This window comes from Tenrec ecaudatus, chromosome 16 (genome assembly GCF_050624435.1).
Source record: "Tenrec ecaudatus isolate mTenEca1 chromosome 16, mTenEca1.hap1, whole genome shotgun sequence".
Classification (NCBI taxonomy): domain Eukaryota; kingdom Metazoa; phylum Chordata; class Mammalia; order Afrosoricida; family Tenrecidae; genus Tenrec; species Tenrec ecaudatus.
In genome coordinates, this window is record NC_134545.1 from 39,637,583 (window position 1) to 39,651,933 (window position 14,351).

Sequence of the window (14,351 nt, forward strand, 5' to 3'; positions counted from 1 at the left end):
AAGCCTAAGGGCTCAGGCTCCCCAGGTTTGGGGCTCCCTAAGCCTCAGGGCTGGGGCGCCCCAGGCCTGGGGTTCCCTAAGCCTAAGGGATGGGGCGCCCCAGGCCTGGGGCTCCATAAGCCTAAGGGCTGGGGCGCCCGAGGCCTGGGGTTTCCTAAGCCTAAGGACTGGGACGCCTCAGGCCTGGGGCTCCAAACGCCTAAGGGCTGGGACTCCCCAGTCTTGGGGTTCACTAAGCCTAAGGGCTCAGGCTCCCCAGGTTTGGGGCTCCCTAAGCATAAGGACTCGGGCTCCCCAGGCCTGGGGCTACTTAAGCCTAAGGGCTCGGGCACTCCAGGCCTGTGGCTCCCTAAGGGCTGAGGCGCCCCAGGCCTGGGGCTCCCTAAGCCTAAGTTCTGTGGCGCCCCAAGTCTGAGCCGCCCTAAGCCTAAGGGCTGGGGCGCCCCAGGCCGGGGGCTCCCTAAGCCTAATGGATCGGGATCCCCAGGCCTGGGGCTCCCTAAACCTAAGGGCTCTGGCTCCCCAGGCCTGGGGCTCCCTAAGCATAAGGGCTTGGGCTCCCCAGGCCTGGGGCTCCCTAAGCCTAAGGGCAGCGGTGCCCCACGCCTGGGGCTCCCTAAGCCTAAGGGCTGGGGTTCACAGGACTGGGCCTCCCTAAGCCTAAGGGCTGGGGCTCCCCAAGCCTGGGGTTCCCCAATCCTAAGGGCTGGGGCTCCCTAGGCCAGAGGCTCCCTAAACCTAATGGCTGGGGCTGCCCAGGCGTGAGGCTCCCTAAACCTAAGGGCTGGGGCTCCCCAGGCCTGAGGCTCCCTAAGCCTAAGAGCTGGGGCTCCCCAGGCCTGGGGCTTCCTAAGCCTAGAGCTAGGGCTCCCCAGGCCTGGTGCTCCCTAAGCCTACTGCTCCCTAGACCTGGGGTTCCCTAACATTAAAGGTTAGGGTTCCCCAGGCCTGGGGCTCCCTAAGCCTAAGGGCTCGGGCTCCACAGACATTAGGCTCCGTAAGCCTAAGGGATCGGGCTCCCCAGTCCTGGGGCCCCCTAAGCCTAAGGGCTCGGGATCCACAGGCCTGGGGCTCCCTAACCCTTAGGGCTGGTGCGCCCAAGGCCTGGGGCTCCGTAAGCCTACATTCTGGGGTTCCCCATGCCTGGGTCTCACTAAGCCTAAGGGCTAAGGCGACCCAGGCCTGGGGCTCCCTAAACCTAAGGGCTCGGGCTCCCCAGGCCTGAGGCTCCCTAAGCCTAATGGCTCGGACTCCCCAGGCCTGGGGCTTCCTAAGCCTAAGGGCTAGGGCTCCCCAGCCTGTGGCTCCCTAAGCCTAAGGGCTCGGGATCCACAGATCTGGGGCTCCCTAAGCCTAAGGGCTCGGCTCCCCAGGCCCGAAGCTCCCTAAGCCTAAGGGCACGGGCTCCCCAGACCTGGGGCTCCCTAAGCCTAATGGCTGGGGTTCCCCAGGCCTGGGACTCCCTAAGCCTAAGGGCTTGGGCGCACCAGGCCTGGGGCTCCCTAAGCCTAGGGGCTCGGGCTCCCCAGGCCTGGGGCTCCCTAAGCCTAAGGGCTGGGGCTCCCCAGGTCTGGGGCTTCCTAAGCCTAAGGCTAGGGCTCCCCAGGCCTGGGGCTCCCTAAGCCTAAGGTCTCGGGCTCCCCAGGCCTGGAGCTACCTAATCTTAAGGGCTGGGGCACCCCAGGCCTGGGCCTCCCTAAGCCTAAGGGCGGGGTCGCCGGAGGCCTGGGGTTTCCTAAGCCTAAGGACTGGGACGCCTCAGGCCTGGGGCTCCCTACGCCTAATGGCTGGGACTCCCCAGTCTTGGGGTTCACTAAGCCTAAGTGCTCGGGATCCACAGGCCTGGGGCTCCCTAACACTCAGCGCTGGGTCGCCCCAGGGCTGGAGCTCCCTAAGCCTAAATTCTGGGGCTCCCCATGCCTGGGTCTCCCTAAGCCTAAGGGCTGCGGAGCCCCAGGACTGGGGCTCCCAAAGCCTAAAGGCTGGGGCGCCCCAGGCCTGGGGCTCCCTAAGCCTCAGGGCTGGGGCGCCCCAGGCCTGGGGCTCCCTAAGCCTAAGGGATGGGGCGCCCCAGGCCTGGGGCTCCATAAGCCTAAGGGCTGGGGCGCCCGAGGCCTGGGGTTTCCTAAGCCTAAGGACTGGGACGCCTCAGGCCTGGGGCTCCCTACGCCTAAGGGCTGGGACTCCCCAGTCTTGGGGTTCACTAAGCCTAAGGGCTCAGGCTCCCCAGGTTTGGGGCTCCCTAAGCATAAGGACTCGGGCTCCCCAGGCCTGGGGCTACTTAAGCCTAAGGGCTCGGGAACTCCAGGCCTGTGGCTCCCTAAGGGCTGAGGCGCCCCAGGCCTGGGGCTCCCTAAGCCTAAGTTCTGTGGCGCCCCAAGTCTGGGCCGCCCTAAGCCTAAGGGCTGGGGCGCCCCAGGCCGGGGGCTCCCTAAGCCTAATGGATCGGGATCCCCAGGCCTGGGGCTCCCTAAACCTAAGGGCTCTGGCTCCCCAGGCCTGGGGCTCCCTAAGCCTAAGGGCAGCGGTGCCCCATGCCTGGGGCTCCTTAAGCCTAAGGGCTGGGGTTCACAGGACTGGGCCTCCCTAAGCCTGAGGGCTGGGGCTCCCCAAGCCTGGGGTTCCCCAATCCTAAGGGCTGGGGCTCCCTAGGCCAGAGGCTCCCTAAGCCTAAGGGCTGGGGCTGCCCAGGCGTGAGGCTCCCTAAGCCTAAGGGCTGGGGCTCCCCAGGCCTGAGGCTCCCTAAGCCTAAGGGCTGGGGCTCCCCAGGCCTGGGGCTTCCTAAGCCTAGAGCTAGGGCTCCCCAGGCCTGGTGCTCCCTAAGCCTACTGCTCCCTAGACCTGGGGTTCCCTGACATTAAAGGTTAGGGTTCCCCAGGCCTGGGGCCCCTAAGCCTAAGGGCTCGGGCTCCACAGACATTAGGCTCCGTAAGCCTAAGGGATCGGGCTCCCCAGTCCTGGGGCTCCCTAAGCCTAAGGGCTCGGGATCCACAGGCCTGGGCTCCCTAACCCTTAGGGCTGGTGCGCCCAAGGCCTGGGGCTCCGTAAGCCTACATTCTGGGGTTCCCCATTCCTGGGTCTCACTAAGCCTAAGGGCTAAGGCGACCCAGGCCTGGGGCTCCCTAAACCTAAGGGCTCGGGCTCCCCAGGCCTGAGGCTCCCTAAGCCTAATGGCTCGGACTCCCCAGGCCTGGGGCTTCCTAAGCCTAAGGGCTAGGGCTCCCCAGCCTGTGGCTCCCTAAGCCTAAGGGCTCGGGATCCACAGATCTGGGACTCCCTAAGCCTAAGGGCTCGGCTCCCCAGGCCCGAAGCTCCCTAAGCCTAAGGGCTCGGGTTCCCCAGGCCTGGGGCTCCCTAAGCCTAAAGGCTGGGGTTCCCCAGGCCTGGAGCTCCCTAATCCTAACGGGTGGGGCGCCCCAGGCCTGGGGCTACCTAAGCCTAAGGGCTGCGGCAACCCATGCCTGGGACTCCCTAAGCCCAAGGGCTGCGGCGCCCCAGGCCTGGGGCTCCCTAAGCCTAAGGGCTGGGGCGCCCCAAACCTGGGACTCCCTAAGCCTAAGGGCTTGGGCGCACCAGGCCTGGGCCTCCCTAAGCCTAAGGGCTGGGGCGCCGAAGGCCTGGGCCTCCCAAAGGCTAAGGGCTGGAGCGCCCCAGGGGAGGGGCTCCCGAAGCCTAACGGCTGGGGCGCCCCAGGCCTTGGGTTTCCTAAGCCTAAGGGCTGGGGCGCCTCAGGCCTGGGGCTTCCTAAGCCTAAGGGCTGGGATTCTCCAGTCCTGGGGTTCACTAAGCCTAAGTGCTCGGGCTCCCCAGGCTTGGGGCCCCCTTAATATAAGGACTAAGGCTCCCCAGGCCTGGGGCTCCTTAAGCTTAAGGGCTCCGGCTCCCCAGGCCTGGGGCTCCCTAAGGGCTGAGGCGCCCCAGGTTTGGGGCTCCCTATTCCTAAGTTCTGGGGCGCCTCAGGCCTGGGTCGCCATAAGCATAAGGGCTGGGGCGCCCCAGGACAGGTGCTCCCTAAGCATAATGGATCGGGATCCCCATGCCTGGGGCTCCCTAAGCCTAAGGGCTCGGGCTCCCCAGGCCTGGGGCTCCCTAAGCCTAAAGGCTCGGGCTCCCCAGGCTTGGGGCACCCTTAGCCTAAGGAATCGGTCTCCCCAGGCCTGGAGCTCCCTAAGCCTAAGGGTTGCGGCTCCCCAGGCCTGGGTCTCCCTAAGCCTAAGGGCTGGGGCGCCTGAGGCCTGGGGCTCCCTAAGAGTCAGGGCTGGGGCGCCTCAGGCCTGGGGCTCCCTAATCCTAAGGGATGGGGCGCCCCAGTCCTGGACCTCCCTAGCCTAAGGGCTGGTCCGCCCAAGGCCTGGAGCTCCCTAAGCTTTAGGGCTGCGGCGCCCCAGGCCTGGGTCTCCTTAAGCCTAAGGGATGGGGCACCTGAGGCCTAGGGCTCCCTAAACCTAAGGGCTGGTGCGCCCCCGGCCTGGGGCTCCAAAAGCCTAAGGGCTGGGGCGCGCCAGGCCTGGGGCTCCCTAAGCCGAAGGGCTGGGGTGCCCCAGGCCTGGAGTTCCCTATGCCTAAGCTCTGGGGCTCCCCAGGCCTGGTGCTCCCTAAGCCTATGGGCTGGGGTGCCCCATTCCTGGGCCTCCCTAAGCCTAAGTGATGGGGCGCACCAGTCCTGGGCCTCCTTAAGCCTAAGGGCTGCGGCGCCCCAAGCCTGGGGCTCCCTAAGCCTAAGGGCTGCGGCGCTCCAGGCCTGGGGCTCCCTATGCTTAAGGGGTGTGGCGACCCAGTACTGGGGCTCCCTAAGCCTAAGAGCTCAGGCTCCCCAGGCCTAGGGTTCACTAAGCCTAAGGGCTCGGGCTCCCCAGGTCTAGGGCTCCCTAAGCCTAAGGCACCGCCTCCCCAGGCCTGGGGATCCCTAAGCCTAAGGGCTCGGTCTCCCCAGGCCAGGGGCTCCCTAAGCCTAAGGTCTCGGGCTCTCCTGGCTTGGGGCTCCCTAAGCCTAAGGTCTCGGGCTCCCCAGGCCTTGAGCTCCCTAATCCTAAGGGCTGCGGGGCCCCAGGCCTGGGGCTCCCTAAGCCTAACGGCTGGGGTGCCCCATGCCTGGGGCTACTTAAGCGTAAGGGCTGGGGCGCCCCAGGCCTGGGGCTTCCTAAGCCTAAGGGCTGGGACTCCCCAGTCTTGGGGTTCACTAAGCCTAAAGGCTCGGGCTCCACAGGCTTCGGGCCCCCTAAGCATAAGAACTCGGGCTCCCCAGGGCTGGGGCTCCTTAAGCCTAAGGGCTCAGGCTCCCCAGGCCTGGGGCTCCGTAAGGGCTGAGGTGCCCCAGACCTGGGGCCCCCTAAGCCTATGTGCTGACACGCCCCAGGCCTGGGTCTCCCTAAGCCTAATGGCTGGGGCGCCACAGACCTGTGGCTCCCTAATCCTAAGGGCTGGGGCTCCCCAGGTCTGGGGCTCCCTAAGCCTAAGGGCTGGGTCGGCCCAGGCCTGGGGCTCACTAAGCCTAAGGGCTGGGGCGCCCCAGGCCTGGGTCTCCCTAAGCCTAAGGGCTGGGGTGCCCCAGGCCTGGGGCTCCCTAAGCCTAAGTGCTGTGGCTCCACAGGCCTGGGTCTCCCTAAGCCTAAAGGATGGGGCTCCCCAGGCCTGGCTGGCCCTAAGCCTAAGGCCTAGGGCGCCCCAGGCCTGGGGCTCCCAAAGCCTAAGGGCTGGGGATCCCAGGCCTGTGGCTCCCTCAGCCTAAGGGCGGGGGCGCCCCAGGCCTGGGGCTCCCTAAGCATAAGGGCTGGGGCGTGGCAGACCTGGGGCTCCCAAAACCTAAGGGCCGGGGTGCCCCAGGCCTGGGGTTCACAAAGCCTAAGGGCCGAGCACTCCAAGCCTGGGGCTCCCATAGCCTAAGAGCCGGGTCGCCCCAGGTTTGGGGCTCCCAAAGCCTAAGGGCCGGGGCGCCCCAGGCCTGAAGCTCCCAACCTATGGGCCGGGGCGCCCCAGGCCTGGGGCTCCCAAAGCCTAAGGGCTGGGGCGCGCCAGTCCTGGGGCTCCCTAAGCCTAAGGGCTGGGGCGCCCCAGGCCTGGAGTTCCCTAAGCCTAAGCGCTGGGGCTCCCCAGGCCTGGTGCTCCCTAAGCCTATGGGCTGGGGCGCCCCATTCCTGGGCCTCCCTAAGCCTCAGTGATGGGCTTCCCAAGCCCTGGGCCTCCTTAAGCCTAAGGGCTGAGGCGCCCCAAGCCTAGGGCTCCCTAAGCCTATGGGCTGCGGCGCTGCAGGCCTGGGGCTCCCTATGCCTAAGGGGTGTGACGCCCCAGTACTGGGGCTCCCTAAGAATGAGGGCTAGGGCGCCCCAGGCCTGGGGCTCCCTAAGCTTAAGTAGTGGGGCTCCCCATGCCTGGGGCTTCCTAAGCCTATGGACTGCGGCGCCCCAGGCCTGCTGCTCCCTAAGCCTAAGGGCTCGGGCTCCTCAGGCTTGGGGCACCCTTAGCCTAAGGAATCGTGCTCCCCAGGCCTGGAGCTCCCTAAGCCTAAGGGTTGCGGCTCCCCAGGCCTGGGTCTCCCTAAGCCTAAGGACTGGGGCGCCTGAGGCCTGGGGCTCCCTAAGACTCAGGGCTGGGGTGCCCCAGTCCTGGACCTCCCTAGCCTAAGGGCTGGTCCGCCCAAGGCCTGGAGCTCCCTAAGCTTTAGGGCTGCGGCGCCCCAGGCCTGGGTCTCCCTAAGCCTAAGGGATGGGGCACCTGAGGCCTAGGTCTCCCTAAACCTAAGGGCTGGGGCACCCCCGGCCTGGGGCTCCAAAAGCCTAAGGGCTGGGGCGCGCCAGGCCTAGGGCTCCCTAAGCCTAAGGGCTGGGGCGCCCCAGGCCTGGAGTTCCCTACGCCTAAGTGCTGGGGCTCCCCAGGCCTGGTGCTCCCTAAGCCTAAGGGCTGGGGCTCCCAAGGCCAAGGCTCCCTAAGCCAAAGGCTCCCGAGGCCTGGGGCTCCCTAAGCCTTAGAGCTCGGGCTCCCCAAGCCTGGGGCTCCCTAAGCCTAAGGGCTGGGGAGCCCCAGGCCTGGGCCTCCCTAAGCCTCAGGGCTGGTGCAACCCAGGCCTGGGTCTCCCTAAGCCTCAGGGCTGCGGCTCCCCAGGCCTAGTGCTCCCTAAGCCTAAGGGCTGGGGCTCCCAAGGCCTAGGGCTCCCTAAGCCAAAGGCTCCCCAGGCCTGGGGCTCCCTACGCCTTAGAGCTCGGGCTCCCCAAGCCTGGGACTCCATAAGCCTAAGGGCTGGGACTCCCCTGGCCTGAGGCTCCCTAAACCTAAGGGCTGGGGCTCCCAAGGCCTTGGGCTCCCTAAGCCAAAGGTTACCCAGGCCTGGGGCTACCTAAGCCTAAGAGCTCGGGCTCCCCAAGCCTGGGGCACCCTAAGCCTAAGGGCTGGGGCGCCCCAGACCTGGGCTCCATAAGCCTAAGGGCTGGGACTCCCCCGGCCTGAGGCTCCCTAAGCCTAAGGGCTGGGGCTCCCAAGGCCTAGGGCTCCCTAAGCCAAAGGCTCCCCAGGCCTGGGGCTCCCTAAGCCTTAGAGCTCGGGCTCCCCAAACCTGGGGCTCCCTAAGCCTAAGGGCTGGGGAGCCCCAGTCCTGGGCCTCCCTAAGCCTCAGGGCTGGTGCAACCCAGGCCTGGGTCTCCCTAAGCCTCAGGGCTGGGGCGCCCCAGGCATGGGGCTCCCTAAGACTCAGGGCTGGGGCGCGCCAGGTTGGGGCTCCCAAAGCACCAGAGCTGGGACGCCCCAGGCTTGGGGCTCCATAAGCATAAGGGCTGGGGAGCCTCAGGCCTGGGGCTCCTTAAGCCTAAGGGCTGTGGCACCCCAGGTCTGGGGCTCTCTAAGCGTAAGTGCTGCGGCGACGCAGGTCTGGGGCTCCCTAAGCCTAATGTTTGGAGCTCCACAGGCTTGGGGCTCCCTAAGCCTAAGGGCTGGGGCTCTCCAGGCCTGGGGCTTCCTAAGCCTAGAGCTAGGGCTCCCCAGCCTGGTGCTCCCTAAGCCTATTGCTCCCCAGGCCTGGGGTTCCCTAACATTAAAGGCTAGGGTTCCCCAGGCCTGGGGCTCCCTAAGCCTAATGGCTCGGGCTCCACAGACATTAGGCTCCCTAAGCCTAAGGCCTCGGGCTCCCCAGTCCTGTGACTCCCTAAGCCTAATGGCTCGGAATCCACAGGCCTGGGGCTCCCTAACCCTTAGGGCTGGGGCGCACCAGGCCTGGGGCTCCGTAAGCATAAATTCTGGCGCTCCCCATGCCTGGGTCTCACTAAGCCTAAGGGCTAGGGCGACCCAGGCCTTGGGTTCCCTAAACCTAAGGGTTCGGGCTCCCCAGGACTGAGGCTCACTAAGCCTAAGGGCTCGTGCTCCCCAGGCCAGGGGCTCCCTAAGCCTAAGGGCTGGAGCTCCCCAGGTCTGGGGCTTCCTAAGCCTAAAGGCTAGGGTTCCCCAGGCCTGGTGCTCCATAAGTCTAAGGCTACCCAGGCTTGGGGCTCCCTAAGCCTAAGTGCTAGGGATCCCGAGGCCTGGGGCTCCCTAAGCCTAAGGGCTAGGGATCCCCAGGCCTGGGGCAACCTAAGCCAACGGCTCCCCAGGCCTGGGGCTCCCTAAGCCTAAAGGCTAAAGTTCCCCAGGCCTGGGGCTCCCTAAGCCTAAGGGCTCGGGATCCACAGGTCTGGGGCTCCCTAAGTTCAGGGCTCAGCTCCCCAGCCCCAAGGCTCCCTAAGCCTAAGGGCTCGGGCTCCACAGGCCTGGGGCTCCCTAAGCCTAAAGGCTGGGGCACCCCAGGCCTGGGGCTCCCTAAGCCTAAGGGCTGGGGCTCCCCAGGCCAGGGGCTCCCTAAGCCTAAGGTCTCAGGCTCCCCAGGCTTGGGGCTCCCTAAGCCTAAGGGCTCGGGCTCCCCAGGCCTGGAGCTCCCTAATCCTAAGGGCTGCGGCGCCCCAGGCATGGGGCTCCCTAAGCCTAATGACTGCGGCGCCCCAGGTCTGGGGCTCCCAAAGCCTAAGGGCTGGGGGTCCCAGGCCTGTGGCTCCCTCAGACTAAGGGCGGGGGCGCCCCAAGCCTGGGGCTCCCGAAGCATAAGGGCTGGGGCGTGGCAGACCTGGGGCTCCCAAAATCTAAGGGCCGGGGCGCCCCAGGCCTGAGGTTCACAAAGCCTAAGGGCCGAGCACTCCAAGCCTGGGGCTCCCATAGCCTAAGAGCCGGGTCGCCCCAGGCTTGGGGCTCCCAAAGCCTAAGGGCCAGGACGCCCCAGGCCTGAAGCTCCCAAAGCCTATGGGCCGGGGCGCCCCAGGCCTGGGGCTCCCAAAGTCTAAGGGCTGGGGCATGCCAGTCCTGGGGCTCCCTAAGCCTAAGGGCTGGGGCGCCGCAGGCCTGGAGTTCCCTAAGCCTAAGCGCTGGGGCTCCCCAGTCCTGGTGCTCCCTAAGCCTATGGGCTGGGGCGCCCCATTCCTGGGCCTCCCTAAGCCAAAGTGATGGGGCGCCCAAGTCCTGGGCCTCCCTAAGCCTAAGGGCTGCGGCGCTCCAGGCCTGGTGCTCCCTATGCCTAAGGGGTGTGGCGCCCCAGTACTGGGGCTCCCTAAGAATGAGGGCTAGGGCACCCCAGGCCTGGGGCTCCCTAAGCTTAATTAGTGGGGCTCCCCATGCCTGGGGCTTCCTAAGCCTATGGACTGCGGCGCCCCAGGCCTGCTGCACCCTAAGCCTAAGGGCTCGGGCTCCCCAGGCTTGGGGCACCCTTAGCCTAAGGAAACGGGCTCCCCAGGCCTGGGTCTCCCTAAGCCTAAGGGCTGGGGCGCCTGAGGCCTGGGGCTCCCTAAGAGTCAGGGCTGGGGCGCCTCAGGCCTGGGGCTCCCTAATCCTAAGGGCTGGGGCACCCCAGTCCTGGACCTCCCTAGCCTAAGGGCTGGTCAGCCCAAGGCCTGGAGCTCCCTAAGCTTTAGGGCTGCGGCGCCCCAGGCCTGGGTTTCCCTAAGCCTAAGGGATGGGGCACCTGAGGCCTAGGGTTCCCTAAACCTAAGGGCTGGTGCGCCCCCGGCCTGGGGCTCCAAAAGCCTAAGGGCTGGGGCGCGCCAGGCCTGGGGCTCCCTAAGCCGAAGGGCTCCGGCGCCCCAGGCCTGGAGTTCCCTACGCCTAAGTCCTGGGGCTACCCAGGCCTGGTGCTCCCTAAGCCTATGGGCTGGGGCGCCCCATTCCTGGGCCTCCCTAAGCCTAAGTGATGGGGTGCCCCAGTCCTGGGCCTCCTTAAGCCTAAGGGCTGAGGCGCCCAAAGCCTGGGGCTCCCTAAGCCTAAGGGCTGCGGCGCTCCAGGCCTGGGGCTCCCTATGCCTAAGGGGTGTGGCGCCCCAGTACTGGGGCTCCCTAAGAATGAGGGCTGGGGCGCCCCCGGCCTGGGGCTACCTAAGCCTAAGGGCTGGGGTGCCCCAGGCCTGGGCCTCCCTAAGGCTAAGGGCTGGGGCGACACAGACCTGGGGCTCCATAGGCCTAAGGGCTGGGACTCCCCTGGCCTGAGGCTCCCTAAACCTAAGGGCTGGGGCTCCCAAGGCCTTGGGCTCCCTAAGCCAAAGGTTACCCAGGCCTGGGGCTACCTAAGCCTAAGAGCTCGGGCACCCCAAGCCTGGGGCACCCTAAGCCTAAGGGCTGGGGCGCCCCAGACCTGGGCTCCATAAGCCTAAGGGCTGGGACTCCCCCGGCCTGAGGCTCCCTAAGCCTAAGGGCTGGGGCTCCCAAGGCCTAGGGCTCCCTAAGCCAAAGGCTCCCCAGGCCTGGGGCTCCCTAAGCCTTAGAGCTCGGGCTTCCCAAGCCTGGGGCTCCCTAAGCCTAAGGGCTGGGGAGCCCCAGGCCTGGTCCTCCCTAAGCCTCAGGGCTGGTACAACCCATGCCTGGGTCTCCCTAAGCCTCAGGGCTGGGGCGCCCCAGGCATGGGGCTCCCTAAGACTCAGGGCTGGGGCGCGCCAGGTTGGGGCTCCCAAAGCACCAGGGCTGGGACGCCCTAGGCCTGGGGCTCCGTAAGCATAAGGGCTGGGGAGCCTCAGGCCTGGGGCTCCTTAAGCCTAAGGGCTGTGGTACCCCAGGTCTGGGGCTCTCTAAGCGTAAGTGCTGGGGCGACGCAGGTCTGGGGCTCCCTAAGCCTAATGTTTGGAGCTCCCCAGGCTTGGGGCTCCCTAAGCCTAAGGGCTGGGGCTCTCCAGGCCTGGGGCTTCCTAAGCCTAGAGCTAGGGCTCCCCAGCCTGGTGCTCCCTAAGCCTATTGCTCCCCAGGCCTGGGGTTCCCTAACATTAAAGGCTAGGGTTCCCCAGGCCTGGGGCTCCCTAAGCCTAATGGCTCGGGCTCCACAGTCCTGTGACTCCCTAAGCCTAATGGCTCGGCATCCACAGGCCTGCGGCTCCCTAAACCTTAGGGCTGGAGCGCACCAGGCCTGGGGCTCCGTAAGCCTAAATTCTGGGGCTCCCCATGCCTGGGTCTCACTAAGCCTAAGGGCTAGGGCGACCCAGGCCTGGGGTTCCCTAAACCTAAGGGCTCGTGCTCCCCAGGCCAGGGGCTCCCTAAGCCTAAGGGCTGGAGCTCCCCAGGTCTGGGGCTTCCTAAGCCTAAAGGCTAGGGTTCCCCAGGCCTGGTGCTCCATAAGTCTAAGGCTCCCCAGGCTTGGGGCTCCCTAAGCCTAAGTGCTAGGGATCACGAGGCCTGGGGCTCCGTAAGCCTAAGGGCTAGGGATCCCCAGGCCTGGGGCACCCTAAGCCAACGGCTCCCCAGGCCTGGGGCTCCTTAAGCCTAAAGGCTAAGGTTCCCCAGGCCTGGGGCTCCCTAAGTTCAGGGCTCAGCTCCCCAGCCCCGAGGCTACCTAAGCCTAAGGGCTCGGGCTCCACAGGCCTGAAGCTCCCTAAGCCTAAAGGCTGGGGCACCCCAGGCCTGGGGCTCCCTAAGCCTAAGGCCTGGGGCTCCCCAGGCCTAGGGCTCCCTAAGCCTAAGGGCTCAGGCTCCCCAGGCCTTAGGTTCACTAAGCCTAAGGGCTCGGGGTCCCCAGGTCTAGGGCTCCCTAAGCCTAAGGCACCGCCTCCCCAGTCCTGGGGCTCCCTAAGCCTAAGGGCTCGGTCTCCCCAGGCCTGGGGCTCCCTAAGCCTAAGGTCTCGGGCTCCCCATGCCTGGGGCTCCCTAAGCCTAAGGGCTCGGGCTCCCCTGGCCTGGAGCTCCCTAATCCTAAGGGCTGCGGCGCCCCAGGCATGGGGCTCCCTAAGCCTAACGGCTGGGGCGCCCCATGCCTGGGGCTACCTAAGGGTAAGGGCTGCGGCGCCCCATGCCTGGGGCTCCCTAAGCCTAATGACTGCGGCGCCCCAGGCCTGGGGCTCCCTATGCCTATGGGCTGAGGCGCCCCAGGCCTGGGGCTTCCTAAGCCTAAGGGCTGGGACTCCCCAGTCTTGGGGTTCACTAAGCCTAAGGGCTCGGGCTCCCCAGGCTTGGGGCCCCCTAAGCATAAGGACTCGGGCACCCCATGCCTGGGGCTCCTTAAACCTAAGGGCTCAGGCTCCCCAGGCCTGGGGTGACCTAAGGGCTGAGGTGCTCCAGACCTGGGGCTCCCTAAGCCTAAGTGCTGGTGGGCCCCAGGCCTGGGCCTCCCTAAGCCTAATGGCTGGGGCGCCCCAGGCCTGGGGCTTCCTAATCCTAAGTGCTGGAGCGCCACAGGTCTGGGTCTACCTATGCCTAAGGGCTGTAGCTCCCCAGGCCTGGGGCTCCCTAAGCCTAAGGGCTGGGGCTCCCCAGGCCTGGGGCTCCCTAAGCCTAAGGGCTGGGGCGCCCCAGGCCTGGGGCTCCCTAACCCTAAGGGCTGGGGCTCCCTAAGCCTAAGGGCTGGGGCACCCCATGCCTGGGCCTCCCTAAGCCTAAGGGCTGGGATGCCCCAGGCCTGGGGCTCCCTAAGCCTAAGGGCGGGGACGCCCCAGGCCTGGGGTTCCCAAAGCCTAAGGGCCAGGGCACTCCAAGCCTGGGGCTCCCATAGCCTAAGGGCCGGGGCGCCCCAGGTTTGGGGCTCCCAAAGCCTACGGCCGGGGCGCCCCAGGCCTGAGGCTCTCAAAGCCTATGGGCTGGGGAGCCCCTAGCCTGGTGCTCCCTAAGCCTATGGGCTGGGGCGCCCCATTCCTGGGCCTCCCTAAGCCTAAGTGTTGGGGCGCCCCAGTCCTGGGCCTCCTTAAGCCTAAGGGCTGAGACGTCCCAAGCCTGGGGCTCCCTAAACCTAATGGCTGCCGCGCTACAGGCCTGGGGCTCCCTATGCCTAAGGGGTGTGGCGCCCCAGAACTTGGGCTCCCTAAGAATAAAGGCTGGGGCGCCCCAGGCCTGGGGCTCCCTAAGCTTAAGTAGTGGGGCTCCCCATGCCTGGGGCTTCCTAAGCCTATGGACTGCGGCGCCCCAGGCCTGCTGCTCCCTAAGCCTAAGGGCTCGGGCTCCCCAGGCTTGGGGCACCCTTAGCCTAAGGGATCGGGCTCCCCAGGCCTGGAGCTCCCTAAGCCTAAGGGCTGCGGCTCCCCAGGCCTGAGTCTCACTAAGCCTAAGGGCTGGGGCGCATGAGGCCTGGAGCTCCCTAAGCCTTAGGGCTGCGGCGCCCCAGGCCTGGGTCTCCCTAAGCCAAAGGGCTGGGGCGCCCCAGTCCTGGTCCTCCCTAGCCTAAGGGCTGGTCCGCCCAAGGCCTGGAGCTTCCTAAGCCTTAGGGCTGTGGCGCCCCAGGCCTGGGGCTCCCTAACCTAAGGGCTGGGGCTCCCCAGTCCTGGACCTCCCTAGCCTAAGGGCTGGTCCGCCCAAGGCCTGGGGCTCCCTAAGCCTAAGGGCTGGGGCGCCTCATGCCTAGGGCTCCCTAAACCTAAGGGCTGGGGCGCGCCAGGCCTGAGCCTCCCTAAGCCTAAGGCCTGGGGCGCCCCAGACCTGGGGCTCCATAAGCCTAAGGGCTGGGACTAACCGGCCTGAGGCTCCCTAAGCCTAAGGGCTGGGGCTCCCAAGGCCTAGGGCTCCCTAAGCCAAAGGTTACCCAGGCCTGGGGCTACCTAAGCCTAAGATCTCGGGCTCCCCAAGCCTGCTGCTCCCTAAGCCTAAGGGCTGGGTGCCCCAGACCTGGGTTCCATAAGCCTAAGGGCTGGGACTCCCCCGTCCTGAGGCTCCCTAAGCCTAAGGGCTGGGGCTCCCCAGTCCTGGACCTCCCTAGCCTAAGGGCTGGTCCGCCCAAGGCCTGGGGCTCCCTAAGCCTAAGGGCTGGGGCGCCTCATGCCTAGGGCTCCCTAAACCTAAGGGCTGGGGCGCGCCAGGCCTGAGCCTCCCTAAGCCTAAGGCCTGGGGCGCCCCAGACCTGGGGCTCCATAAGCCTAAGGGCTGGGACTAACCGGCCTGAGGCTCCC